The sequence below is a fragment of the Moschus berezovskii genome, chromosome Y, assembly GCF_049115385.1.
Source record: "Moschus berezovskii isolate FMDL1 chromosome Y, NW_MosBer_1.0, whole genome shotgun sequence".
NCBI lineage: Eukaryota > Metazoa > Chordata > Mammalia > Artiodactyla > Moschidae > Moschus > Moschus berezovskii.
The window spans coordinates 3,109,600-3,136,231 of NC_142489.1; positions in this window are offsets into that span (position 1 = coordinate 3,109,600).

The window sequence follows — 26,632 nt, forward strand, 5'->3', positions numbered from 1 at the left end:
CACACACACACACACACACACACACGTATATATACACACATACATACATACACGTATACATGTATATACACATACACATACACATATCAGTTCAGTTCAGTCGCTCAGTCCTGTCCGACTCTTTGCGACCCCATGAATCACAGCACGCCAGGCCTCCCTGTCCATCATACATGTATATATACACACACATATACATGTATATATATACATGTACATACACATATACTTGTATATACACACATGTATATATACACACACACACACACTCACATACGCATATATATGTACGCCTGTTCCCATTAGAGACATCTATATATACACATTGGCTTCCCTGGTGACTCAGCTGGTAAAGAATCCGCCTGTAATGCAGGAGACCTGGGTGCGATCCCTGGGTTGGGAAGATCCCCTGGAGAAGGGGAAGGCTACCCACTCCAGTATTCTGGCCTGGAGAATTAATTCCATGGACGGTATAGTCCACGGGGTCACAGAGTCAGACAGGACTGAGTGACTTTCATTCACTCACTCGTTCATATATACACACATACACATATATATGCGAAGAAGGCAATGGCAACCCACTCCAGTACTCTTGCCTGGAAAATCTTGCCACGGATGGAGGAGCCTGGTGGGCTGCCGTCCATGGGGTCTCAGAGTCGGATATGACTGAAGTGACTTAGCAGCAGCAGCATACATATATATGACTTATCATCATACACACACAAACACACACATATACACACACATATATGTTACATATATGCAGGATGAGATGGTTGGATGGCATCATTGACTTGATGGATATGAGTTTGAGCAAGCTCTGGCAGTAGGTGATGGACAGGGAAGCCTGGAGTGCTGCCGTCCATGGGGTCGCAAAGAGTCGGACACGACTGAGCAACGGAATTGAACTCAATACATATATATGCCTGTTACCGTTGGAGATACACACACATATGCCTGTTACCATTGGAGATAAATATATACACACACATATACATATATATGTATGGATGTGAGAGTTGTACCAAAAAAGAAAGCTGAGGGCTGACGAGTTGATGCTTTTGAACTGTGGTGTTGGAAAAGACTCTTGAGAGTCCCTTCGACAGCAAGGAGTTCCAACCAGTCCATCCTAAAGGAAATCAGTCTTGAATATTCATTGCAAGGACTGAGGCTGAAGCTGAAACTCCAATATTTTGCCCACCTGATGCAAAGAACTGACTCACTGGAAAGGACCCTGATGCTGGGAAAGATTGAAGGCGGGAGGAGAAGGGGACGACAGAGGATGAGATGGTTGGATGGCATCTCTGACTCGATGGACCTGAGTTTGAGCAAGTTCTGGGAGTTGGTAACAGACAGGGAGGCCTGGTGGGCTGCAGTCCATGGGGTTGGAAAGAGACGGACATGACTGAGTGAATGAACTGATACATATATATATGCCTGTTATCATTGGAGATATACACACACACACACACGTATGGTACAGGTAACATATACATATATGCCTGTTACCATTAGAGGCACACACACATACACACACACATTTATATAAAACCGAGGGCTTCCTAGCTGATGCTAGTGGTAAAGAACCCACCTGCCAATGCAGGAGACGTTAAGATGTGAGTTCGATCCTTGGAGGAGGAAAGGGCAACCCACTCCAATATTCTTGCCTGGGAAGTCCCGTGGACAGAGGAGCCTGGCGGGCTACACTCCATGGGGTCGCAGAGAGTCAGACACGACTGAAGTGACTGAGCACGCACTTGTGTAACCGATTCACTTCGCTGTATACCTGAAACTAACACAAGACTGTAAATCAACTCTACTCAATAAAAATTTTGAAAAAATATACACTCACTACTACAGGCAGAGAATTATACTCAATGTTCTGTAATAACTGTGAAAAGAATTTGAAAAGGAATAGGTACATGTACATGTATCACAGAATCACTTTGCTCTATACTTGAGATGAACACAATGTAAATCAACTATACTCTGAAAAGAAAAATTAAAAGCAAAACACATACTCACTAGTACATATAGCACAGGAGAACTCCAGTCAATACTCTGTAATCACCTACATGGGAAAAGAATCTGAAAACGAATAGATCCAAGCATGTGTATAACTGATTCACTATGCTGTCACCTGAAACTAACACAACATTGTAACTCAACTGGACGCTGAGAAAGGTTTAAAAATATCTGTACTCATTACTACATGAAAGTGAAAGTGTTAGTCGCTCAGTCGTGTCCGACTCTTTGCCACCCCGTACACTGTGGCCCACCAGGATCCTCTGTCCATGGGATTCTCCAGGCAAGAACACAGCAGTGGGTTGCCATGCCCTCTTCCAGGGGATCGTCCCGACCCAGGGATGGAACCCTACATTGCGGGCAGATTCTTTACCCTCTGAGCCCCCAGGGAGTAAGTAGACATACATCTCCTCCCTCTTGAGCCTGCCTGCCACCCCACCCAGCCCTCTGGGTCATCACAGAGCCCGAACTGAGCTCCTTTCTGTTCCCCAGCTGCCCCCTGGCTGTCTCCTTCAGACGTGGTGGTGTGAATCTGTCAGAGCCGCTCTTTCCCCTCACCCTGTCCTTCCCCCACTGTGTCCACAACTCTGTCTGCCTCTTTGCCAAACCTCAGGGCTCTGTCCCTCGGCATCCAGCTGAGAAAGCACGCTATGGGAGGGACGCATAAAAGGATGAGAGGGGAAAAGAAAAGATAAGCAAGCTGGTTTACCGTCACAAATACATAAAACAATTAGCGATGAGCTACCGATGTGTCTACACGACTGTATTTCTGATGAACGTATAAATAATTTAACGGGGTATCTCTTGAGTCTTGGGAGCGTCTGCCATTATTTACCGGCCTTGTGTGGACGGCCTCTCCCTGGTCCGTCAGAGGGACTGGCGGGTTTTAATGCTCTTAAGGGCTCCGCCAGCAGAGCCATTAACAAGCCGATTAGCATAATCCGTTGTGATACATCAGCGTATGCAAGTCCGTCCTTCCTCGGGACTGGATGGAATGGGGCCAGGGGGAGGGGGCGATGGCTTTGAAGATTTTATGATTCAATAACTATCCATTTGATAAGCAATTAAAAAGATGTTTGGAGACACGGAGAGTGGAGACAATGGCAGGCATGGGGACGTACCAGGGCCGAGAAGAGTTGCTAGGAGATTCGTCTGCTCGTCCTCGCGAAGTTTCCTTCCATCCCTCTGCCGGATGACAGCCTCTCTGCCCCCAGGAAGACGGGCTGGTTATCCAGAAGCTGTAGGATTAATGTAGCGCTTCCCACATGGAATTGGGGCAGGGGCAAAGGGTGGGGGTCCCCCAGGGTAGAGAAGTGATGGGCCTGCCTCTCTCCCATCTGAGCACCCATGACCTCAGAGCAGCCCTTCTTGTCTGATGGCTCCAGCTTGCTTACTTTTATTAAAAAAAAAATCTTTTTATTTTGGATTGGAGTATAGCCGGGAGATGGTGAGGGACAGGGAGGCCTGATGTGCTGCTGTCCACGGGGCTGCAAAGAGTCAGACATTGCTGAACAACAACATAGCCAATTAGCAGTGTTGTGAGAGCTTCAGGTGGACGGCGAAGGGCCTGAGCCATCCACACACACGGGCCCACTCTCCCCCAGCTCCCCTCCATCCAGGCTGCCGTGTGACATGGAGCAGAGCTCCCTATGCTGGACAGCAGGTCCTTGCTGGTTCTCCATGTTAAACACAGCAGTGTGTCCGTGTCCATCCCAAACTCCCTGACCATCCCTTCCCCCACCCTTCCCCCTAGGAGCCATAAGATTATTACAGAGCATTGAGCAGAGCTCCCTGTGCTGGACAGCAGGTCCTTGCTGGTTCTCCATGTTAAATACGGCAGTGCGTCCGTGTCCATCCCAAACTCCCTGACTATCCCTTCCCCCACCCTTCCCCCTGACCATAGGTTATTACAGAGCATTGAGCAGAGTTCCCCGTGCTGTCCAGCAGGTCCCTGTTCATTATCCATGTGAAATATTCACCTTTCTTCTTTTTCTGGGATGTCGTGGCAGTTATCCGGACCTGGATACGGGCATGGACTAATGGAGATCACAGGTTTTAAAGAAGGTGTCTGTGGTGATTTAGTTGCTCAGTCGTGTCCAATTCTGGCGACCCCATGGACTGTAGCCCACCAGGCTTCTCTGCCCATGGGATTCTCCAGGAAAGAATACTGGAGTGTGTTGCCATGCCCTTCTCCAGGGTATCGTCCTGACCCAGGAATTGAACCCGGGTCTCCTGCATTGCAGGCAGATTCTTTACCGACTGAGGTATGAGGGAAGTCCAAAAGAAGGTGATTAAACATATGGGAAAAAAAAAAAAAAGAAGTGAAAGTGTTAGTCCCTCAGTCGTGTCCAGCTCTTTGTGACCCCATTGACTGTAGCCTGCCAGGCTCCTCTGTCCCTGGAATTTTCCAGGCAAGAGTAATGGAGTGGGTTGTCATTTCCTTCTCCAGAGAATCTTCTTGACCCAGGGACCAAACCCCGTTCTCATGAATAGATAAAACATAAAAACGTCTATGTTCATCATCTTCCATTTTTGTGGCTTAAAATACACAAACATTGATACGCCACCACCACTACTATCTAATTCCAAAGTTTTTTTCCTCATCTCAAACAGAACCCCTGTCCCCAGGAAGCAGTCACTCCCCACCGCCTCCTCCAGCCCCTGGTAATCACAAAGCTACCTCCTGTCTCTGTTCCTGACTTGCCTGTTCTGGAAGTTCCCTGTCAGTGGAATCACACACTGTGTGTTCTTCTGTAATGGTTTCTCTCTCACTGAGCATCGTGAGTTCAAGGTGCATCCATGCTGTAGCCTGTGTCAGAGCTCCACTCTTTTCCATGGCTGTGTGATATCCCACTGTGTGGATGGACTTCATGATGTTTATCAACCCATCCATCCACCCTTCCATCCATCTAACCTTCCATCCATCCACCCATCCATCATCCACCCACCCACCCACCCACCCATCCATCAAACATTCACCCATCCACCCACCCATCCTTCCATCCATTCATCTACTTATCCATCCATCTACCCACCATCCACCCACCCATCCATTGTGGACCCTTGGGGTGCTTCCGCCTTTGGGAGGTCTAATGCAATGTTGATGAACAGCAAAAATGCTTCTGCCCTTTTGCAACGATTCTGACTTTCCAAGGAGAAGGGATCAATGTGGCCTACACTTGGGTTGTTTCCACCTTTAGGACTTTTGTGAATAACACGTGTACAAGTATCTGCTCGAACCCCAGCTTTCAACTCTTCGGATGGCTGGGTAGGAGCCGTATCGCCACATCATTATATCAGTCTTTAGGCTTGACCCTTCAAACCCCTGCCTGGGACGCCTCCCCCTGTGTCACTACCAGGAGTGTGGAGACGGTAGGACACTCCTGAGTAGTATCCACACAGGTGCGCCGAGGACAGCCCCTGTGGGTAGTCATGCAGGTAACGGGAGGAGAACAGCATCCACGCTGCGACTGAGGAAACCGTGCCACCCTCCAGGGCTCCACCAGACTCCAGCTTTGTCCGTCTGTTTGTCCACATGTTTCTCGGGCTGAGCCTTTGCATATACCAGTCTGCAGGGCATGGTTGTTGGGGACAGCAGGAAACAGGCTGAGTGCATCGGTGGGGGGGGCGGGTCATGCCAACCCACAACAGTAAGGGCTCTGAGGAGGATGCTGCATCGTCCGGTCCTAAGAAGCTCGATCTAAGAGGTCCACCTGTCCAAAGGTTAGCATGGTAGGTGCAGCTCAGGTGCGCCTGTTACAGTCTTGCTGTGTGTGAGTACATGAGGCTACTGGGTTTGTACAAACACCAAGGTTCTGATGGCTTCCCATGGATTTTGTCATTGTCCAGTCGCTCACTCATGTCTGACTCTCTGCAACCCCATGGACCGCAGCATGCCAGGCCTCCCTGTCCTTCACCATCTCCTGCAGTTTGCTCACACTCATGTCCATCGAGTCGGTGATGCCATCCAACCATCTCATCCTCTGTCGTCCCCTTCTCCTCCTGCGCTCAATCTTTCCCAGCATCAGGGTCTTTTCCAATGAGTTGGCTCTTCCCATCAGGTGGCCAAAGGATTGGAGCTTCAGCTTCAGCATTAGTCCTTCCAGCGAATATTCAGGGTTGCCTGTTCCCTGAACCCGGATTTCAGGAATGCCCAGCTGAGCTGCACAGGAGGGGCCAAGGTGGCCTTGGATGGCCTGGGGTCGATTCGTGTCGTCCCCATGGTCACTCCGTGACCCGAGTGTGAGACCCAGTGGCTTCATGACTTTGTTTCCTTTCTGTTTGTGGAAGGAGGCCCTCACCTGGAGGCTGGTTCTGAGAATCCGGCAAGTGGCACAGCTCTCATATGTGTGTTTGTGGCTGTCGAGGTGCGGCCCCTCTGGCTCTGTAGGTTGAGGGGGGGAGCTTTTTGGTCTCTCCCCAGGCAAGTCACTGGTGGCTCAGATGGTAAAGAATCCGCCTGCAATGCAGGAGACCTGGGTTCTATCCCTGGGTCGGGAAGATCCCCTGGAGAAGATGGCCACGCACTGCAGTGTTCTTGCCTGGAGAATCCCCATGGACAGAGGAACCTGGTGGGCTACAGTCCTTGGGGTGGCAAAGAGTCAGACACACTGAACGACTAACGCTTACCTTACCTAGGCAAATCGGGAGCAAGAGAGCAGTAGATTCTGCCGGAGGAAGGAGAGATGAAGCTGGATTCCCATCAGGAGAGGGGCAGGGTGGGGGACCTCTGAGTCAAACTCCCTGTCCCCCTCCCCATAAGCATGTGAGATGCCATTGGGCTGACTCCCAAGGCACAAATGCTAAACCGTGAGACTGTGCTGGGTGGCCCACAGCTGGAGGTGACCCTGAGTGAGTGAGTGAAACTGTAGCCCACCAAGCTCCTCTGTCCATGGGATTCTCCAGGCAAGAATACTGGAGTGGGTTGCCATTCCCTTCTCCAGGGGATCTTCCCAACCCAGGGAATGAACCTGGGTCTCCTGCGTTGCAGGCAGATTCTTGATTAGCTGAGCCACCAGGGAAGCTCTAGCAGTGACCTTAGCAGGGGGCATCTAGGTTCCCCAAGCTGGTCACGCAAGCTGGCTCTCGTGGGATGGGGAGATCCCTGAAGAGGGTCCATTCTGCCCTGGATGGGAGCTGGCGGGCAGGGAGTCCCCAGGCTGGACCTCTGGAGTGTCTTTGTTTGCTGCGGGGGGGCAGTTGGCTGAGCTGCTGAATTAACACAGAAGGTCATTAGTGAGCCCTTGGGGGCCTGAGGAAGTGGATGAGACGTGTCAGTTTCTCCAGGGTGAGAAAGTCTGCTGGTTCCTCCATCCGTCTCCCCCACACCCCCAAACAGGGGAGTAGTAGGGGGGTTCCAGATGAGATCATTGGAGCTGACGGAGAGACCCCCGGAACAAGGGGACAGGCATTTAAATACCAGAAGCACTGGCGTGCGGGAGACGGAGGTGGACTGGAGCACTGCTGGCATTGGGGCAACAGGTAGCAGCTCCCCCAAACCCAGCTGCGCCCTCAACCCTGTACATGAAGATTGGTGCTCCCCGCACCCGTGTCCCCAAACGATATCCGTTTCCACGTTCCTCTGAGTCTGACACCGTGGGCTGAGCTTTCGCTGTAGTGGGAATTCGTGTGTGTGTGCGTGTGCGTGTGTGTGTGTGTGTGTGTGTCTCATTTACATTTCAATCTCGGCCTCATGAATGTAATACCAGAGCTGCAAATTAATAACGGGAGCGCGAGGAGGCTGCCCCACCGCCCTGGAGGAGGGAGGAGACCCTGGGCGGGGGGAGTCCGGGCCGCCCCCCACCCCAACTCCCAGCCGCCGCTCCCGCCGGGTTCACCGTGTCTGCATTGTGTTTCCGAGGGCGCCTCATTTGCGGGGCCGCGGTGAATGACATTACAGAGAGCGGCAGATCTGTAGTGACACAAATTTATTTCTGTCCCCGGCTCCCGCGGTATATTCTCATACAATCGGGGGGCTATTTGTCTGGGGACAATTTAGTTTCCATGAAAAATTTAAATGGTTTCTGTGGCGAGAAAATTTAATTTGTTTCTCATTTGCTACAGCAGGTATGAAAGGAGAAACGATCGGGTGTCTGAGGGGCTGAAATTGTCACCGTCCCCGAGCCGGGTTTCCTTGCCCTCCCAAGGCCGCGGGGGGCGATGGCGGGGTGGGTGGCTGGCGCTCTGGGTCTTCGAGACGACATGCCTCCCCTGCACCCTTCACCCCCACCCCGGCCCCAGCTCGGAGAACCGGTAACCTTAAACCAACTTACAGAAAACCTTTGGGGAAACTGCCAATCACCCGGAAAACAACGTTTGCATCGATCCGCTGTCCGCGTGATTTATGGCTTCATTTTACGGTAATTGAGAATTAGTAGGAAGATTAACAAGACTCAACACCGCAGCGGGGTATGCACCGCTAAGCGCAGCAATTTGTCAAGCCTTTCTTACCCCCACCCCCCCAACACACACAACCCCACCACCTCGCGCGGGGGTCCCCATCTAATTGAATTTGGGGATGACGCTGAAATTAATTGGATGTGGGCAGCCTTTCCGATTGGGAACCTGGGGGGAGGGTGGGCAAGGGGGCGCTGCTCTTGCGTCCCCGGCCATCCCCAGCCTAGTGCTGGGGGTCTCTCTACTCAAGGGCTGGCTGGCCCGCTGGGCATGAAGAAGGGCGGTAGCTGGGGAATCGGTTTGGGCCCGCCAGGGAGGCCATCCGTAGGCCCATATGAACGGTGGGGCGGTCATTTTCCTTGACCATATCAGGATAAAGTTTTGAAAATGTATTTCTTTGCAGCTGTTGTAGCAGAGGTCGCAATCGCATTGGGGAATGGACTCTGGGGGGGTTTGGGCAGGTTCAGGGGGTACGGACGCAGAAGGACCTCCTAGCAGCGGTGGGAATGAGGTGGCTGCAGCCAGTGGTCTGCAGGGGGGCAGGGGAGGGATGCTGAGAAGCTCTGAGGCCCCCAAGGGCTTTCTTCAGCTCTGAATGCTTCTCTCCAGCCTCTGAGATTTGCATATTTAAGGGTCTCTTTACATTTGAACAGAAACGCATGTCCCCTGGGGCCCAGATCTGGCTTCTCTTTCCAGGGGCTGTTTTTTCCTTGGGCTCCAAAATCACTGCAGACGGAGACTGCAGCCATCAAATTAAAAGACTGCTTGCTCCTTGGCAGAAAAGCTATGACAAACCTAGACAGCATATTAGGAAGCAGAGACATCACTTTGCCGACAAAAGGTCCGTCTCATCAAAACTGGTTTTTCCAGTAGTCGTGTACAGATCTGAGATATGGACCATAAAGAAGGCCAAAGTGAAGTGAAAGTTGCTCAGTTGTCTCCAACTCTTTGCGACCTCGTGGACTATGCAGTCCATGGAATTCTCCAGGCCAGAATACTGGAGAGGGTAGGTGTTCTGCTCTCCAGGGCAGAAAAGAAAGTTGAATGCTAAAGAATTGATGCTTTTGAACTGTGGTGCTGGAGAAGACTCTTGAGAGTCCCTTGGACTGCAAGGAGATTCAACCAGTCCATCCTAAAGGAAATCAGTCCTGAATATTCATTGGAAGGACTGATGCTGAAGCTCCTATACTCTGGCCACCTGATGCGAAGAACTGGCTTCTTGGAAAAGACCCTGATGCTGGGAAAGATTGAAGGCAGGAGGAGAAGGGGACGACAGAAGATGAGATGGTTGAATGGCATCACCGACTCAATGGACATTAGTTTGAGCAAACTCCGGAAGATGGTGATGGACAGGGAGGCCTGGCACACCTTGACCCCAGATGTCCAGTCCCCAGGACTTGGGGAGGGTGGATGTCTCTTGGGTTAATTTAAGGCACTTGGCTTGGGCCACTTTGTTATGGGGGCTCCAGGAAGCTCACATGGTTTGGGTCCAGGCTGCATGCGTGGGTGCTAACTCACTTCAGTCGTGTCCGACTCTCTGTGGCCCCGTGGACTGTAGCCCACCAGGCTCCTCTGTCCATGGGATTCTCCAGGCAAGAATCTTGGAGTGGGTTGCGATGCCTTCCTCCAGGGGATCTTCCTGAGCCAGGGATCGAACCTGGGTCTCCCGCATTGCAGGCGGATTCTTTACCCCCTGAGCCACCCAGGAAACCCCCAGCCTGCTTTGGGTGAGGTTGAACGCTCCACCCAGGGGACTTTCCTGGTCATCCAGTGGCTGAGAGTCTACCTGCGAGTGCAGGGGACACAGGGCCCATCTCTGGTCTGTGAAGATCCCACATGCGGTGGGGGCAGCTAAGCCCTGAGCCCCCACTGCTGGGTCCCCGAGCCCCAACGAGGAAAACCTGCGCACCCTACAGCCCGTGCTCTGCACGAAGAGAAGCCAGCGCGCTGGAGAGCAAGGCCCGGCTCACTGCGGCTAGGGAAAGGCCACGCCATGCGAGGAAGCCCCGGTGCGGCGGAAAAGAAACAAATCGATGGAAACTGCGCCCAGGTCTCACGCGGCTCTGCCCCCAGCAGATTGTCCATGCGGTGAGTCAGGAGTCTTCTGCAAAGACAGCCAAGGCCCTCCTGTGGTCCGTCCTCTGACACGGGTGGAGACAGCTCTCACCTCCCTCGTGTCCCTCGTGAGGGTCCGGTGTGGACCCGTGCTCGTTGCCCTGGGCCTGACCGCCAGGAGGGATGTGCTGTGATCGTCTGCATCCCGGCGGGCGCTGTATCTGGGGTTGATCTCTCTCGTCACCAGAAAATACCTGTTCCTCCGACCGCGTAATGTGATTTGCAAAATCCGATCAGCCGTGTGCGTGAGGCACGCACGGGTCTCTCATCGCATTTGAGGGGGCCGTGGCCGCCGCTAACGCGATCTGGGAGGGACGCTTAACAGGACGAGGGAGTCACTCATCAGGTCCTCCTGAGGGGCTGGGGCCAGGCGGGGGCGTCCCCGGCCTGTCCTGTGTGGTCCTGGATCGCAGCGGGTTAGCACAGCTTTCCAAGGCAGAGAGGGGACGTCCTGGACACAGGACTCTGCTTACGGGGTGGACTGGGCTGGCCTCTGTTCCCGCTAAAAACAACATGTAGCGGGGATAGCTGATCCTGATGGCCGGGGACAGGAACTTACTTATTTGGAAATGGGGTTGTTGCACAGGGGCTTCCGTGATGGCTTAGTAAAGAGTCCACCTGCAATGCAGGAGACCTAGGTTTGATCCCTGGGTTGGGAGGATCCCCTGGAGAAGGGCAATGGGAACCCACTCCAGTGTTATTGCCTGGAGAATCCCCGTGGACAGAGGAGCCTACAGTCCAAGGGTTGATGGAGTTGGACGCGACTGAAGCAACTAACACTTTGACTTCTTTCTTTGCAGAAGTGATGGAGTGAAGGGTCTGAGATGAGGTTCCTCCTGGATGGGGGTGGCCTTAAACCCAGGGACAGGGTCCTTATAAAACACAGGAGAGACACGGACAAAGACGAGAAGCCCGTGGAGACGGAGGGGGAGACGGGAGGGAGGCAGCCACCAGCCCAGGGATGGACGCCTGGAGGCCCCGGAAGCTGGAAGAGGCGGGAAGGACCCTCCCCTTGAGTGTCTGCAGGGAGCTCAGCCCTGGGACACCCTGACCTCAGACGTCTGGTCTCCAGCACCGGGGTGGGGGGTCAGGGGGCAATGGATGTCTGTTGTTTAAACCTTCTGCTTTGGAGTCGTCTCTTGTGTCTATCGCCACAGACTTATCCACCACGATGGCGTGGACAAAGGCCCGTTGCAGTTGGATCTGGGAGTCTGCGCGTGAAACCACAGCTTGGCCGGACGGCCACTTGGGACCCCAGCACCCCCTGCCCATGGACAGCACGCCCGCACCGATCAGAACACCAGGAGAAGCAGTCACCACTTGGCTGTATGAAGTCTGCAGAAAAGCTTTTCCACGGGTCGCCCCTGAGTGTGCTTTGCTGAAAACAGGCAAACCCACACAGCTCTTCCAGGTCTTTGCTGGTCTTTGCTCTCCCAGTCCTACCGTGCAACCACTGGCTTCCCTTCTTAATAAACCCGTTTGCTCTCGCGTCTGGGGGTCTGGGCAACGACCCTGCATGGAGACCTCCTAGTTCTGTAAGACAAATATTCTCCTTTGCCGCTGGCGGGCGGGGGAGCCTGAGTTGCTTTACTTGCATTAAATGAAAAAGTGCTTATTCACATCAGTGTCGGGGGAGGTGGGAAACGGGGGCACCTGTTATGATCACACCTACCTTCCTGAGCTCCGGGTAAGCCGAGAAACATCTCAGAAGATTCACAATAAATCCAGCCTTGAGGAGGATGGATTCCTCCAAAATGAAATTGGGTACTCAGCTGCTTTCCATTATGGGTTTTCAAAAAAAAAAAAAAAAAACACGGTGTTTCCTTTCGTTATTTATGGGTTCTTGCAGTGTAATGGCTGTAATGATTAATACCGAATTTCTGAATTTATTCTAAAAAGGCACTTCATAAATATTGAACAGCGCCATTATCCGCAGGTACCACCATTTATTTTATTAAAATGGAAATTCAGAAATCATCCATAAAAGGGTATTGTGCGTTGCGAGGTAGACCCAGAGAGTCGGGAGGGACATTTTTTTTTTTTAAACCCTACCGTCATCACCGCCTGCCCCCTCCCCAGCCACATGAGTGAGGTCGGCTGGGTTTGACCCAACTGGCCGGGTGGTTCCTGGTTTTGGGGGGCCATGCGTCTAAACTCTTGTGGTGTGGAGCAGATGGTGATGCCTTTGGAAAGCGGGTGGGCATGGGGGTATCTGGAACGACACCTGTTTTGATTTTAATTTGGCACTGGGGAGGAAGAGCCCGCGGGGGTTCATGACAGACAGTTCCGATCAGACCTGGTTTGCAGGTGTTTTATGACTTGAGAATGTCCCCAGAAGGAGGGCACAGCAAGTTCAACAGTGCTCGGGTGTGGGCCAGGGTGACCCTTAGCTCCAAGCTCCGAGGAGAAACATCAAAGAAGGTGTGAGTCCCTGTGAGTGTGTGTGTATGTGTGTGTGCACAGTTGTGTCTGACTTTTTGTGACCCCGTGGACTGCAGCCCACCAGGCTCCTCTGTCCATGGGATTCTCCAGGCAAGAATACTGGAGTGGGTTGCCATTTCCTCCTCCAGGGGATCTTCCCAGCCCAGGGATCCAACCCGGGTTTTCTGCATTGGCAGGCAGATTCTTTATCACTAAGCCACCAGGAGAGCCCGTTCTTTAGATGCGTGAGGGCAAAGGCGACTCTGTGCTTTAAAAATGTCCTGGGGTAAGGTAGGAGACGTGGGTGTTGACACAGACTTGATGGTTTTCTGAGTTGGAAAATCAAGAAATACTGGGTACGGGCTGGCGACGGGATGAGTTATTAGAATAACTGTTGAGATTATCCGGAGGGATCCTCTTGGAAGATGAGATTATCACGGGGTCAGCCCCCAGACACGAGGTGCTCGTAAACTCTCCTCAGGCACATGAATTAAGCTGACCCAGTGCTTTTGCTGGGGGAAGGCAATGGCAAGCCACTCCAGTACTCTTGCCTAGAAAATCCCATGGATGGAGGAGTCTGGTAGGCTGCAGTCCGTGGGGTCGCTAAGGGTCGGACACGACTGAGCGACTTCACTTTCACTTTTCACTTTCACACATTGGGGAAGGAAATGGCAACCCACTCCAGTGTTCTTGCCTGGAGAATCCCAGGGATGGGGGAGCCTGGTGGGCTTCCGTCTATGGGGTCACACAGAGTCGGACACGACTGAAGCGACTTAGCAGCAGCAGCAGCAGTGCTTTTGCTTCATGAGAGGTTGTAGCTCTCAATATCTTCCTCAAGTATTCTATGCTATTTTTTTTTTCCTCAGGACTCAAACCTCTGTCCTTGTAGCCAGGATTTTGTGTCAACTGAAGGAAAAGAATGTTTATTCATATGTGTATTTCTCCCAGTGCATTTAAATACCAATTTATTGACGTGAAATTCTCATATCGTAAAATGACCGACTTAAAGTGCAAAGTTCGGGGTGAGGGGTGTGTAACACGTTCACTGTGCTGTTCACTCACCCCTTCCCTCTGGTTCCAGACGTTCTGATCCTCCCGAGAGGGGTCGCTGTCCCCATTCAGAGCCACTCCCCATTCCCCCGGCCCGCCCTTAGCCACCATGAACCCACTTCCCGTCTCCGTGGATTTGCATGTTGAGGACGCCTCCTGTAAATGGAGTCACACGCTGTGTGTCCTTCTGTGTCTGCTTCTCTCTGCGAGCATCGTGTGTTCAGGGTCCACCCACGTTGTGGCCTGTGTCGGAGGTGGGGGGGCTTCACTCCTTTTCGTGGCTGTGTAATATTCCACTTCACAGAATTCGGCTTATCCACCCAGCCCTTTATGGACATCTCAGTGGCTTTCTCTTCTTGGTTCTTGTGAGTAGTGCTGCTAAGATCGTGGGGAACACCTTTCAGCTGAGTCTCCGCTTTCAATATTTCGAGGTGTCTGCATGGTCACAGAGGGGCTTCCTAGGTGGCAGTAGTGGTAAAGAACCCGCCTGCAGTGCAGATAGACGTAAGTAACGTGAGTTCGAGCCCTGGGTCGGGAAGGTTCCCCCCGGAGAAGGGCATGGCAACCCTCTCCAGTAATCTTGCCTGGAGAATCCCCATAGACAGAGGAGCCTGGCGGGGCTACGGTCCATGGGGTCGCCAAGACTCGGACACGACTGACGAACTCAGCTACAACAGTGAACAAGTGGACATTCTCCCTTTTCGAGGGCACTGCAGCTAGACTGTTAGATCTCCCAGGGGAACCAGAGAGGCATGCCGACGTGACTCTGTTTTCTCTCTTTTCCCCCGAGCTGTCTGCCGAAAGGTGGTACCGCGACTGGGGGCAGGAACATGTGGCCGGGTGACTGAATGGCCGCAGAGGGTGGGGAGAGGGCAGTCTGAGGCGCGGAAAGGAATCTCTGGTGTGTCCGGAGGGGGTCTGTGTGTCTCCCCTCCATGAACTGGAGGGGTGAGTTCTGCCCTCTACCTCCTTCTCATAGCCACTTGGCCAGCAGAGAGACACAACCTCCCGAAGGCAGTCGTCGGGACGGGAACAGACTCAAAATTTTCTGTCACGTCATAAAACACAAAGGCGTGTTTTCTTTCATGCATTTTTATGTCTTCCCCTGTGCCGATGTTGAGCCGTCTCTCCCAGGCTCCTGGCATTTCACTTAATTGCCCCAAATAAGAGGGCTTCCTGAGCAGACGGTTTCCTTTTCGAGACTGAGGTCGACGTTCGGGGCACACGAGCCTTCGCTGTGAACCGGGAAAGCCCCCGGCCCCCGGGTCCCCTCGCCGGAACCCCGTCGCCTTAGTGACATTGCCCGTCTGGGTACTGAGCGTCTCTCTCATCTTCGGACACCTTGAGCGCTGCGGTCAGACGTGGCAAGACTGCGCGCGAGGCTCAGGAGGACACTTTAGCTTATTTCTTGTGTTCTTGGAATTTTACCGACTGCTTTCCTGAAGGGAGCTGGGTTGGGGTGGGGGGTCTGTGATCTCTGGAGGGGAAACCAGGGGTCTGCACGGTCTCACTTTCGCGTGAGAAATTGTCCGTACCTGAGAGATGGTGGAGAAAGAGCGGACATCCGAAGTCAGGATGAAGACGCAGGAGCCGCGTCGTGGACTCTGCCTGTGTCCATCTGCGGAGCTTCGTGACCGCTTGCTGAAGAAGGTGGAAAGACCCCGTGGGCTCTCTGTTCCCACCTGCCAGTGGGGCCTGTGGTCCTTACGAGCACGCTAAGTCGCTTCAGTCGTGTCTTACTTTTGGCAACCCCAGGGATACAGCCCACCAGGCTTCCCTGTCCTCCACTTCTCCCAGAGTTTGCTCAAACTCGTGTCCGCTGAGTCCGTGATGTCTGTCATTCAGTGGAGAAACAAAGGGGAAGTTCCTCCAAAGGAGAGAAGAAAAAATGTCTCATGGAGCTTGGGGTATACAGGAGGAGGACCAGAAAAAAAAAAAAAATGGAAGAAGAAGGTGGAGGAAGAGAAGACAGACAAGCAGCAGGAGAAGGGCAGAGGAGCAGGAGGAGACAGGGTCTTTGGTCTCTCTGTCTGTCTAGAACCCGGACTTCCTGGCCCTCCAATCATGTGGCTCCCGGGTGAAGGGTGGCCTCCCCCCTTTTTCAAGAAGATACATCTGAACCCGGGAGCCTCAGAATGGAAGCTTAGGTCTCTGCAGCGGTGATGGAGATGAGGTCCCCCTGGATGGGGGTGGCCCTAAACCCAGGGACAGGGTCCTTATAAGACACAGAAGGGGAGAGACACGGACGCAGAGGAGAAGCCACGTGGAGACAGAGGCGGAGACGGGAGGGAGGTGGCTGCCAGCCCAGGGACAGACGCCTGGAGTCCCCAGAAGCTGGAAGAGGCGAGGAGGACCCTCCCCTGGAGACTCTGCAGGGAGCTCAGCCCTGGGACACCCTGACCTCGGACGTCTGGTCTCCAGGGCTGGGGGAGGATGGATTTGGATGTTTTGGGTTCCCCAGTGTGTGGTCATCGGAGAAGGCCGCCCCAGGAAACTCCGACAGCAGGTATTTTTCAATCCAGGACCGCGTCACACGGGTTCATCGAGGCTGTCCACCCTCTCCCCCCGCCTCTGTGGTCTGTGTCACTCGTCACGATGCGAGACGTTTCCTGTGCTGAGCGAGGAAGCCTTCAAACATCCACGCAGGGCTGGCTGTGTGGTCCAGCGCCCGTCCCTCTGGAATGAGGTGGGGAGCACCGTCACCTGCTCTCCTCTCCCCGTCTCCCCGAAAACGGGGGAGCTGGGAGGAAGCGAGGGACCCGAGGGTGCCGTCACAGCTGGAATCCACAGTGAGGGGCAGGTGATCCAGGCTGTCTCACGACCCCGCTTCCCGTGCTTTGAAATCACCTCCCTCGTCCCCATCACCCGGGGATGCGAGCCCAGGTAAACCGCCCAGCCGTGCGTGCGTCATCTCAGGCTGCAGAGTCCATTTTATCCAAGTGCTTTGCCCTCACCCCGCCCCACCACGGGCCTCCCTGGGGGCTCAGATGGTCAAGAACCTGCCTGCAGTGCGGGAGACCCGGGTTCGATCCCTGGGTGGGGAAGATCCCCTGGAGGAGGGCATGGCCACCCACTCCACTGTTCTTGCCTGGAGAATCCACGGACAGAGGAACCTGGCGGGCTGCAGTCCGGGGGGTCGCAGAGAGTCGGGCGCGCCTGAGTGATTGACACTCTCACTTCATCCGACGAGGATCGCCGAGGGAACTTCTTGTGGAGACGCCGTTTAAGAGCGTGTTTCCTTCCTGAGGTTGGTAAGGACAGTTCTCCAGCTTCGGACCAAGGAATACAGGTTTCAAAGAGGAAAAGGCGGAAAATGGCTTCTTCTTTGTGGTCGGCCGGGTGTATCGGAATTCCAGACAAGTGGAAACAAATCAAGCTATCCGTTCTCCTCTTTCTGAATAAGTCTTACTGGGGAGTGAGGGCACTTAGGTTTCTGGTGATAAAGATAATACCACGCGGACAGTACACGGGATGAACACTGCGTTCTGGAGCCCCAAACAAAGAAAACCTTTTACAAACCCCCTGTGTCTAATTTCGTTTTGGAAAATTAGATACTCGGAATTTTCCATAAGATAACTGTATTACCGGTATGCAATTTGGTCTGGGTTGCTGGCTTTACTGCATGCAGTTGCTTAATAAAAAGTGTCAGTTAAAATGAAAATACAGCTTGGGTAATTAAATTTAATTGGATCTTGTCACTTTAAATCGTCTTCGTTTTGGAGGGTTTCCACGGAATTGCAGCTTCTGGTTTGCTAATTTCTTTATTGCAAGCTGCTGCTGAATGTGACCCGTCTCTAATAAACTGAGACCTTGCTTTTTGGGGGGCTCTGAACCGTGAAGGCAACAGCAAGCAAAGGGACGGGTGGGGTGGCTCACGGGGGATAGGGTTACCTGTGGCTTATTGACTTTTACCACCAGCTGGGAGAGAGTAGTTGTTACAATTGGAGTGCAAGTCTCAGGGCTGCAGAAAGATGCCGGGTTTGGGTAATGGGCGTGAACACCATGGCACAGACAACATGATATCCAGGGACGGATACTCTGGATACGTATTCTCTGTATACGCTGTCGCCACCACAGAGCTGAGCTGTCTGCTCAGAGCAACAGACATACGACTGTATCAGCTTCCCTCGTATATAAAGGCCTTTGTGTTATGTTGGTCTCCCTGGATTAATCAAGAGAATCCCCGATCTCAACATTGTTAATCACATCTGCAAAACATCCTGTGTCCACAAATGTATGAGTTCTGAGGATTCCGATATCTTTAAGGGCCATTATCCAGCTGGCCACAGATAGCACAGACATTCCAGCAAGTGTGAGCAAACTGCTGTGTGAGCTGCACAGGGGCCTGCAAACTAAAGCCATCATCTACCAGCCTGATGAGCCCTGACCGCTGCCCGGCATACTGGCTGCATCACCTGCTGGTCCTGCAAAGTGGTCTTTTGGCCCCAGAGAGATTCTATGTCCTTGTTACAACTGTCCAGTCTCAGTGACCAAAATCTAGAAAGACTCCCCTGTGAGGGAAGGATTGAGGCTTATGCTGTGGCTCTTGGAATCATGACAATCAAAAGGGTTTGCACAATCCCGTAGTGCTAGCTGGCCAGATCGAATGCACATTCTCTGAACTAAATTCTCCATCAGCTCACGGGTCTCTTCTCCCCACCAGAGGCTGTCAGGTCTTTTACAGATGACTCCGGTTTCAGAGCCACAGAGGCCTGAGCTGGACGCTTCCTGACCCGCTGAGCTCTCTTTAAAAGCTTGCAGTAAATGCTGTCCAGCCTCAGATTTCACTTCTGTAACGTGTGAATCATCTACTTTTCCAGCTTTTCCCGTGAGAAGGGGACTTTCTCCTACATTTCTCCTCTGTTCCTTGTTGTTGACCTTGCATAGATTCGTGGAGCAGGGGTTCCCATAGTCCTACATCTGCCCTGGTCTTTGGTGGAAACAGGATCCATGAACGATGGACCTTGGTGGCCCTGACTGAGAAGCTGTGTCCTGGCAGGAGACTGCTGGGCTGGTGGTGGGCAGAGGGGCTGTTATCTCAGCATTCGGTCAGTCAGTTCAGTTCAGTCGCTCAGTCGTGTCCGACTCTCCGCGACCCCATGAATCACAGCACGCCAGGCCTCGCTGTCCATCACCAACTCCCGGAGTTCACTCAAACTCACGTCCACAGAGTCGGTGATGCCATCCAGCCATCTCATTCTCCGTCGTCCCCTTCTCCTCCCGCCCCCAACCTTTCCCAGCATCAGAGTCTTTTCCAGTGAGTCAACTCGTCGCATGAGGTGGCCAAAGTATTGGAGTTTCAGCTTCAGCATCAGTCCTTCCAATGAACACCCAGGATTGATCTCCCCTAGAATGGACTGGTTGGATCTCCTTGCAGTCCAAGGGACTCTCAAGAGTCTTCTCCAGCACCACAGTTCAAAAGCATCAATTCTTCGGTGCTCGGCTTTCTTCACAGTCCAACTCTCACATCCATACATGACCACGGGAAAAACCATAGCCTTGACTAGACGGACCTTGCTTGGCAAAGTAATGTCTCTGCTCTTTAATATGCTATCTTAGCATTAGGAAGACGTTTCTCTAGTCATCATGTATTGATGTGAGAGCTGGACCCAAAAGAAGGCTGAGTGCTGAAGAATAGATGATTTTCAACTGCGGTGCTGGAGAAGACTCGTGAGAGTCCCTTGGACAGCAAGGAGATCAGACCAGTCAGTCCTAAAGGAAGTCAACCCTGAATACCCATTGGAAGGACTGAGGCTGAAGCTGAATCTCTAATACTTTGGCCACCTGATAGGAAGAGCTGATTCACAGGAAAAGACCCTGATGCTGGGGAAGATTGAGGGTGGGAGGAGAAGGGGACGACAGAGGATGAGATGGTTGGATGGCATCACTGACTCGATGGACATGAGTTTGAGCAAGCTCCGGGAGTTGGTGATGGACAGGGAGGCCTGGCGTGCTGCAGTCCATGGGGTCGCAAAGAGTCAGACAGGACTGAGCAACATCATGACATCATATCTAGTGGCAATGACCCTCCTCCCCGCAAGTTTGCCTCCGAGATTCTGACTTTGCAGCCCTGTCACCCTTTCCCTGCTCGTTCACACCCACGTAGGGGGGTGTTTCTGACAGCCTGACACAGCCCGGCTCACGTAAGCCCTGGTAATTTATAAAGGCTCTCAGGTTTAATCTTGCATCTTTCCTCCCGTGTCCTAAACGATCAATCATTTTAATGGCATGCAGAAAGAACCACAGGCAAATCTGAGATGACACTCTTATCACCTATTTTAATGCAATTTTCTAAATCAAACCCCTCACCGACGCCGACAGAAAAACAAACGTATGCTTCATAAGCAAATAAAGAAATATACGTAGGGCTTCCCAGGTGGCTCAGTGGTAAAGGGTCCGCCTGCCAATGCAAGAGACGCGGGTTCGATCCCTGGGTCAGGAAGATCCCCTGGAGAAGGAAACAGCAACCCCCTCCAGTGTTCTTGCCTGGAGAATCCCATGGACAGAGGAGCCTGGTGGGCTACAGTCCATGGGGGTTGCAAAGCGTCAGACACGACTGAAGCAACCTGGCACGCAAACACGCAGGACATGGACGCACGTGGCGACTTGTTTGCTAAAGTGCAGGTGTCTCTACACGCAAAGACAACGGAAGGACGAATGAGATGAACTTGGTGTTTGCGAAGGGCACCTGGCAGCCACCTCTCAGAGAAAACACTGTGAGGCGGATGGAAACCCTTACGGGTGTCTGCTCCCCACACTGATGACAGCCCAGCCCACATCCAGAAACCAAGTGCACCTTTGCCAAGACAGAGAAGCAAAGATTGGCGACACAGCTCCATATTTGTGATGGTGATCAGATTCACCGACTCAAAGGCCACTCGGGAGCCGTCGTCTTAACTGTTTAGATTTGCAAGGTGACATGTTCATGGAGACCATATGGTCAGGGGTTGGTGGGGGGGTTGAGGATTTAAATAACCTTGCAAAATGCATGACTCAGACAGTATGACTGTATGTGGGAGGAAATGACCAAGAAGAGAAATGTGGGAAAAATCCACTTTGGATTAACCTCAAATAAAGCTAATTGGACTGGGGCTTTCCTGGTGGTCTGGTGGTAAAAAAACTCGCCTGTCAATGCAGGAGACATGAGACTCGGGTTTGATCCCTGGGTTGGGAAGATCCCCTGGAGGAGAAAATGGCAACCCACTCCAGTATTCTTGCCTGGAGAATCCCATGGACACAGGAGCCTGGCGGGCTACACTCCGTGGGGTCGCAAAGAGTCAGACATGACTGAGCGACTTAGCAGGCACGCACAGCGGTCTGTCTACTGGTTAAGACTCCATGCTTCCACTTCAGGGGACAGGCGTTGGATCTCTGATTGGGGAAGTAAATCCTGCAAGACATGTGACCAGAATCAAACAAAATGGAGTTCATGCTGACTGCTCCCTTTCTTAGTGATTCTCAGGAGATAAACATCCCGAATTCTGACAAACTGGGAGGGGGGCAGGGCAGACATCCGTGTGCCTTTGTGAAGCCTGCAAGACATCCGTTCAGACGTCTGCTTCTCACTAGATCCGTTTTCAAGCGAGTACAGGGATGAAAACCAAACCCGCAGCGCTGCTCTGCAGAGCCGCTCGATAAAGGCGACTTTGATGAAAAGATGAAAGTGTGTGGAAATTGTTATATTTGGTAGGTGAAATGCTTTCGCTCAGGGTAGCTGAGAGATCCTCATGTGTCCTGTGAATTATTGATTTGTTTAGGAGACGAGGCTTCCCTGGTGACTCAGATGCTAAAGTATCCGCCTTCAATGGCAGGAGATCCAGGTTCAATCCCTGGGTTGGGAAGATCCCCTGGGGCAGAAATGGCAACCCACTCTAGTATTCTCTCCTGGAGAATCCCCATGGACAGAGGAACCTGGCAGGCTGCAGTCCCTCAGTTGCAGAGAGTCAGACACAACTAAGATACCAACACTTCACTTCATGCACCCAGTGGAATATTACACAGCCATGAAAAGGAGTGAAGCTCTGACAGAGGCTGCAACGTGGATGGACCCTGGACACGCGGTGCTCCGTGAGAGAGGCAGACACAGAAGGACACGTGGTGTGTGACTCTGTTATGGGAAACGTCCTGAACAGGCAAATCCACAGGCAGAAAGTGGATTCAAGGTGGCTAGGGGCTGTGGGACGGGGGAGGGGAATGACAGCTCGAGGGGAGGGGAGTCTCTGAGAATGTTCCGGAACCAGACAGAGGGGGTGTTTTCACAGTTCTGTGAATGCAGTCAGTGTCACTGATGGTCAAGCTGTGGAATGAAATCAAATGAAAAACGGCTAATCTGAAAAAGCCAGCCAAGATGGGAATACTGAAAATTGCACACAGGGAAGGAGGCATTGGCGGGTGGGGCTGGCATTCAAACCCAGCCCACACTCAAAGTCTCTGGGGTCAGCTTGCTCTGCCGTTCTTTTCCTCAGCCCAGCGGCCGGAGGCGTTGTCCCACCAGGAGGCCAGTGCATGGTCACTGTTTGCATCCCGAGCCTCTTGTGGGATGTCCTTCACTCCGCCCAGTGCACAGGACCAGTCCCACGGCACTGAACACCTCCCACCCTTGGGTTTGGGGCCGTTCCCATGCATAGCACTGGAATTGCTACTGCTATGGGGATTGCCTTGGGGTCCACAATGGGCATTTCTTGAGCCAAAGTCTCTTCTTGAAAGAGAGAGGTGGTGTTGTCATAAGACATAGAGCAGCCTGGAATGTCTTTGAAAGGTGTCATATTTCATCCATTACCTCTGCTGAATTATTCACGAGGAGGTCTCCAGGTTCAGCTGGCTGTGGTTACCTGTGTGGACGGCGAGGTGTGCAGAGACCGCCTCCCATCAGATCTGCAGAGTCGAGACGAATGGTCCCCTAGGCTGGGGACACCGGGGTGTACAGCTTCTTAGCATGGTCCTGCATTGCCCTCCGTTTACGGGGCTTCTAATTTCCACAATAGGAACAACCCCCACCCTCCATCCCACACCCAAAGACTGAGATCTCCAACGCCTTTCAGGAAAGAAGCCACCAAACAGGCACTGGAGCTGGTCCTTTACGATATCATCCAAGACTTTTAACTGAACCTTTGCATGCATGCTAAGTCACTTCAGTCATGTCCGACTCTTTGTGACCCCATGGACTGTAGCCCACCAGGCTCCTCTGTCCAAGGGATTCTGTAGGCAAGAACACTGGAGTGGGTTGCAATTTTCTCCTCCAGGGGATCTTCGCTACCCAGGGATGGAACCTTCATCTCTTCTGTCTCCTGCTTTGGCAGGCGGGTTCTTTATGACTAGTGACACCAGTTTCAGTTCAGTTCAGTCGCTCAGTCGTGTCCAACTCTCTGTGACCCCAAGGACGGCAGCACACCAGGCTTCCCTGTCCATCACCAACTCCCAGAGTTTGCTCAAACTCATGTCCTTTGAGTCGGTGGTGCCATCCAACCATCTCATCCTCTGTCGTCCCCTTCTCCTCCTGTCCTCAACCTTTCCCAGCATCAGGGTCTTTTCCAATGAGTAGGTTCTTCGCATCAGGTGGCCAAAGGATTGGAGTTTCAGCTTCAGCATCAGTCCTCCCAGTGAATATTCAGGACTGATTTCCTTTAGGATGGACTGGTTGGATCTCCTTGCAGTCCAAGGGACTCCCAAGAGTCTTCTCCAGCACTACAGTTGGAAAGCATCATTTCTTCGGCGATCAGTGTTCTTTATGGTCCAGCTCTCACATCCGAACATGACCCCTGTTTCTCCTCACTTTAATGATGGGCTTGTCGGCCATGAGAGCAAGGGCAGGGTGTGACATTATCAGTTTAAACCAGAATCAAATATGCCCCCATCTCATAAATTCAGAGGTGGGGAGGGGGTGAGATTGTCCCTTCCTGATTTCAATCCACAATTCCTTCCCGTGCAGGTTCGACACACCCCACAACGTACACTGTCCATCGCCCAGCCTCTGGCTCCTGCTGGTACCCCAAGTGCATACGTGCAATACAGTGCGTGCATTCTGGTTGAGGTGGCGGCCCCGCGCTCTCTGTTTGAATATGAAGTGCGAGTCCCCCAGCTAGCCGCCCCCCCCAACCTGCTTTGATCTGAACGCCAGGCTGATCTGGATGCCGAAACCGCGGCTGTTCAACCCCATTCCAGGCAATCCGTTAGGCCGGCTCTCCGTCGGGCTCCTCATCACCCTGACTCCTAATCTGACAATGACAAAGAACTCCGGGGCGATTTTAAATTTCATAATTTTAATCTGTCAAGCCTGACATTTAATTACTGCCCTCTCTAACCGTAGCCAATGCACGCGGGCCGGCTGCCGTTGGCGTTCTCTTGGAAGAAAAGGAAAAAAAAGAAAAAGATTTTTTTTTTTTTATTTCCGCCCGTGGAAGAGTGGATTAATAAAATCGGGCATAAGTGCCAGGTGTAAGACAGTGTGGTCATGAGGCTCTATTAGCCCCAAATGTAGACAGATGAGGTTAATCATATTTTGCAGTGTGTCTTTTTATTGCATTAGGAGTGGTGTAGGCACCACTCGGCCCCCACGTGAGAGGTTTGATGCAAACATGAAACAGGAGGGGTGAGGAGCAGGCTTCACAGTGTGGATGGACTGTGCTCATCATGGACACCCTGGTCCCGGCCACTGAGGCTCTGGGGGGCTGGGGAGCCATGCTGGGTCATGGACACCATGGTCCCGGCCACTGAGGCTCTGGGGGGCTGGGGAGCCATGCTGGGTCATGGACACCATGGTCCCGGCCCACTGAGGCTCTGGGGGCTGGGGAGCCATGCTGGGTCATGGACACCATGGTCCCGGCCACTGCGGCTCTGGGGGGCTGGGGGCAGCCATGCTGGGTCATGGACACCGTGGTCCCGGCCACTGAGGCTCTGGGGGCTGGGGAGCCATGCTGGGTTCCTGGACACCGTGGTCCCGGCCACTGAGGCTCTGGGGGCTGGGGCAGCCATGCTGGGCTGTCATAAGGATGTCACTTATGATATCTGAGGAGACAGAGGACTTCTTGGGTCTCTGGTCATCATGGTATCTGAGGAGACAGAGGTCTTCATGGGTCTCTGGGAGCCATACTGGGCTGTCTTGTCCTTATGATCTCTGGGAGACGGGGGTCTTCGTGGGTCTCTGGTCCTTGTGATATCTGAGTAGACGAGGGTCTTGTTGGGTTTTCCGTCGCTATGATGTCTGAGGAGATTGGCGGTCTCTCATGCTTATATCTGAGGAGACTGGGGGGCCTTGCTGGCGGGTCTTGTTTAGTCGCTCAGTCATGTCTGACTCTTTGCGACCCCATGAACTGCAGCACACCAGGCTTCCCTGTCCATCACCAATTCCCGGAGCCCACCAAACCCATGTCCGTTGAGTCGGTGATGCCATCCAACATCTCACCCTCTGTCACCCCCTTTCCTCCTGCCCTCAACCTTTCCCAGCATCAGGGTCTTTTCCAATCAGTCAGTTCTTTACCTCGGTTGGCCAGAGTGTTGAAGCTTCAGCATCAGTCCTTCCAATGAATATTCAGGACTGATCTCCTTTAGGATGGACTGGTTGGATCTCCTTGCAGTCCACGGGACTCTCAGAGTCTTCGCCAACACCACAGTTCAAAAGCATCAATTCTTTGGTGCTCAGCTTTCTTGATGGAGAAGGAAATGGCAACCCACTCCAGTACCCTTGCCTGGAGAATCCCATGGACAGAGGAGCCTGGTAGGGCTACAGTCCATGGGGTCATAAAGAGTCGGACACGACTGAGTGACCTCACTTTCACTCTCACTTTTCTTTATGGTCCAACCCTTATTTTGGGCAAATCATTTATTTCCTGAAATTCTCCTTTGCAGAGCGGCCGGTGGTCCCCCAAACACCTGCAACATTTGTTTCTTCTATACCCAAGGAAAGTTGGAATAAACTCAACCCATCATTTGCTTATAACACTTTTGTTAAAAACAATCATTTATCTGTTTGGTCTTCGTTGCCTTAATGTGGGATCTAGGTCCCGGACCAGGGGTCAAACTGTGCCTTGTGCATTGTGAGTAGAGTTCCAGATACTTGGAGCAACACGGCAGTCTCTACGATCCTTTTTAAAAAGCAAGTGTTTTTGTGTTTGTTTGTGCTGTGCTAAGCCACTTCAGTCGTGTCTGACTGTTTGTGACCCCAAGGACTGAAGCCCACAGGCTTCTCTGTCCATGGGATTCTCCAGGCAAGAACACTGGACTGGGTTGCCATGCCCTCCTCCAGGGGATCACCCCACCCCAGGGATTGAACCTGTGACACTTCATGAAACCTGCATTGGCAGGCGGGCTCTTTACCACTGGTGCCACGTGGGAAGCCGTTTTTTACGGTTTAGTTTGCTACTATTTCGTATAAATGTTTTGTCTTTGTCCATAAATGAGCTTGACCTGTAATTTTGCCTTTAAATAATTCCCTGCTCAGTTTCAACCTCATAAAAATGACTTTGAGACGCTGGAAAAGTTGTATAAAGTTGGCAATTTTTTCTTCCTTAAGTATTCATTAAATTTACTAGCAAAGATATCTGAACCTGGTTATTTCCTGCAGGCGAATTTTTAAATTATACGTTAAGTGTTTCGAATTCATGTTTTTATTTCTAAGAACTCGTCTGTGGTA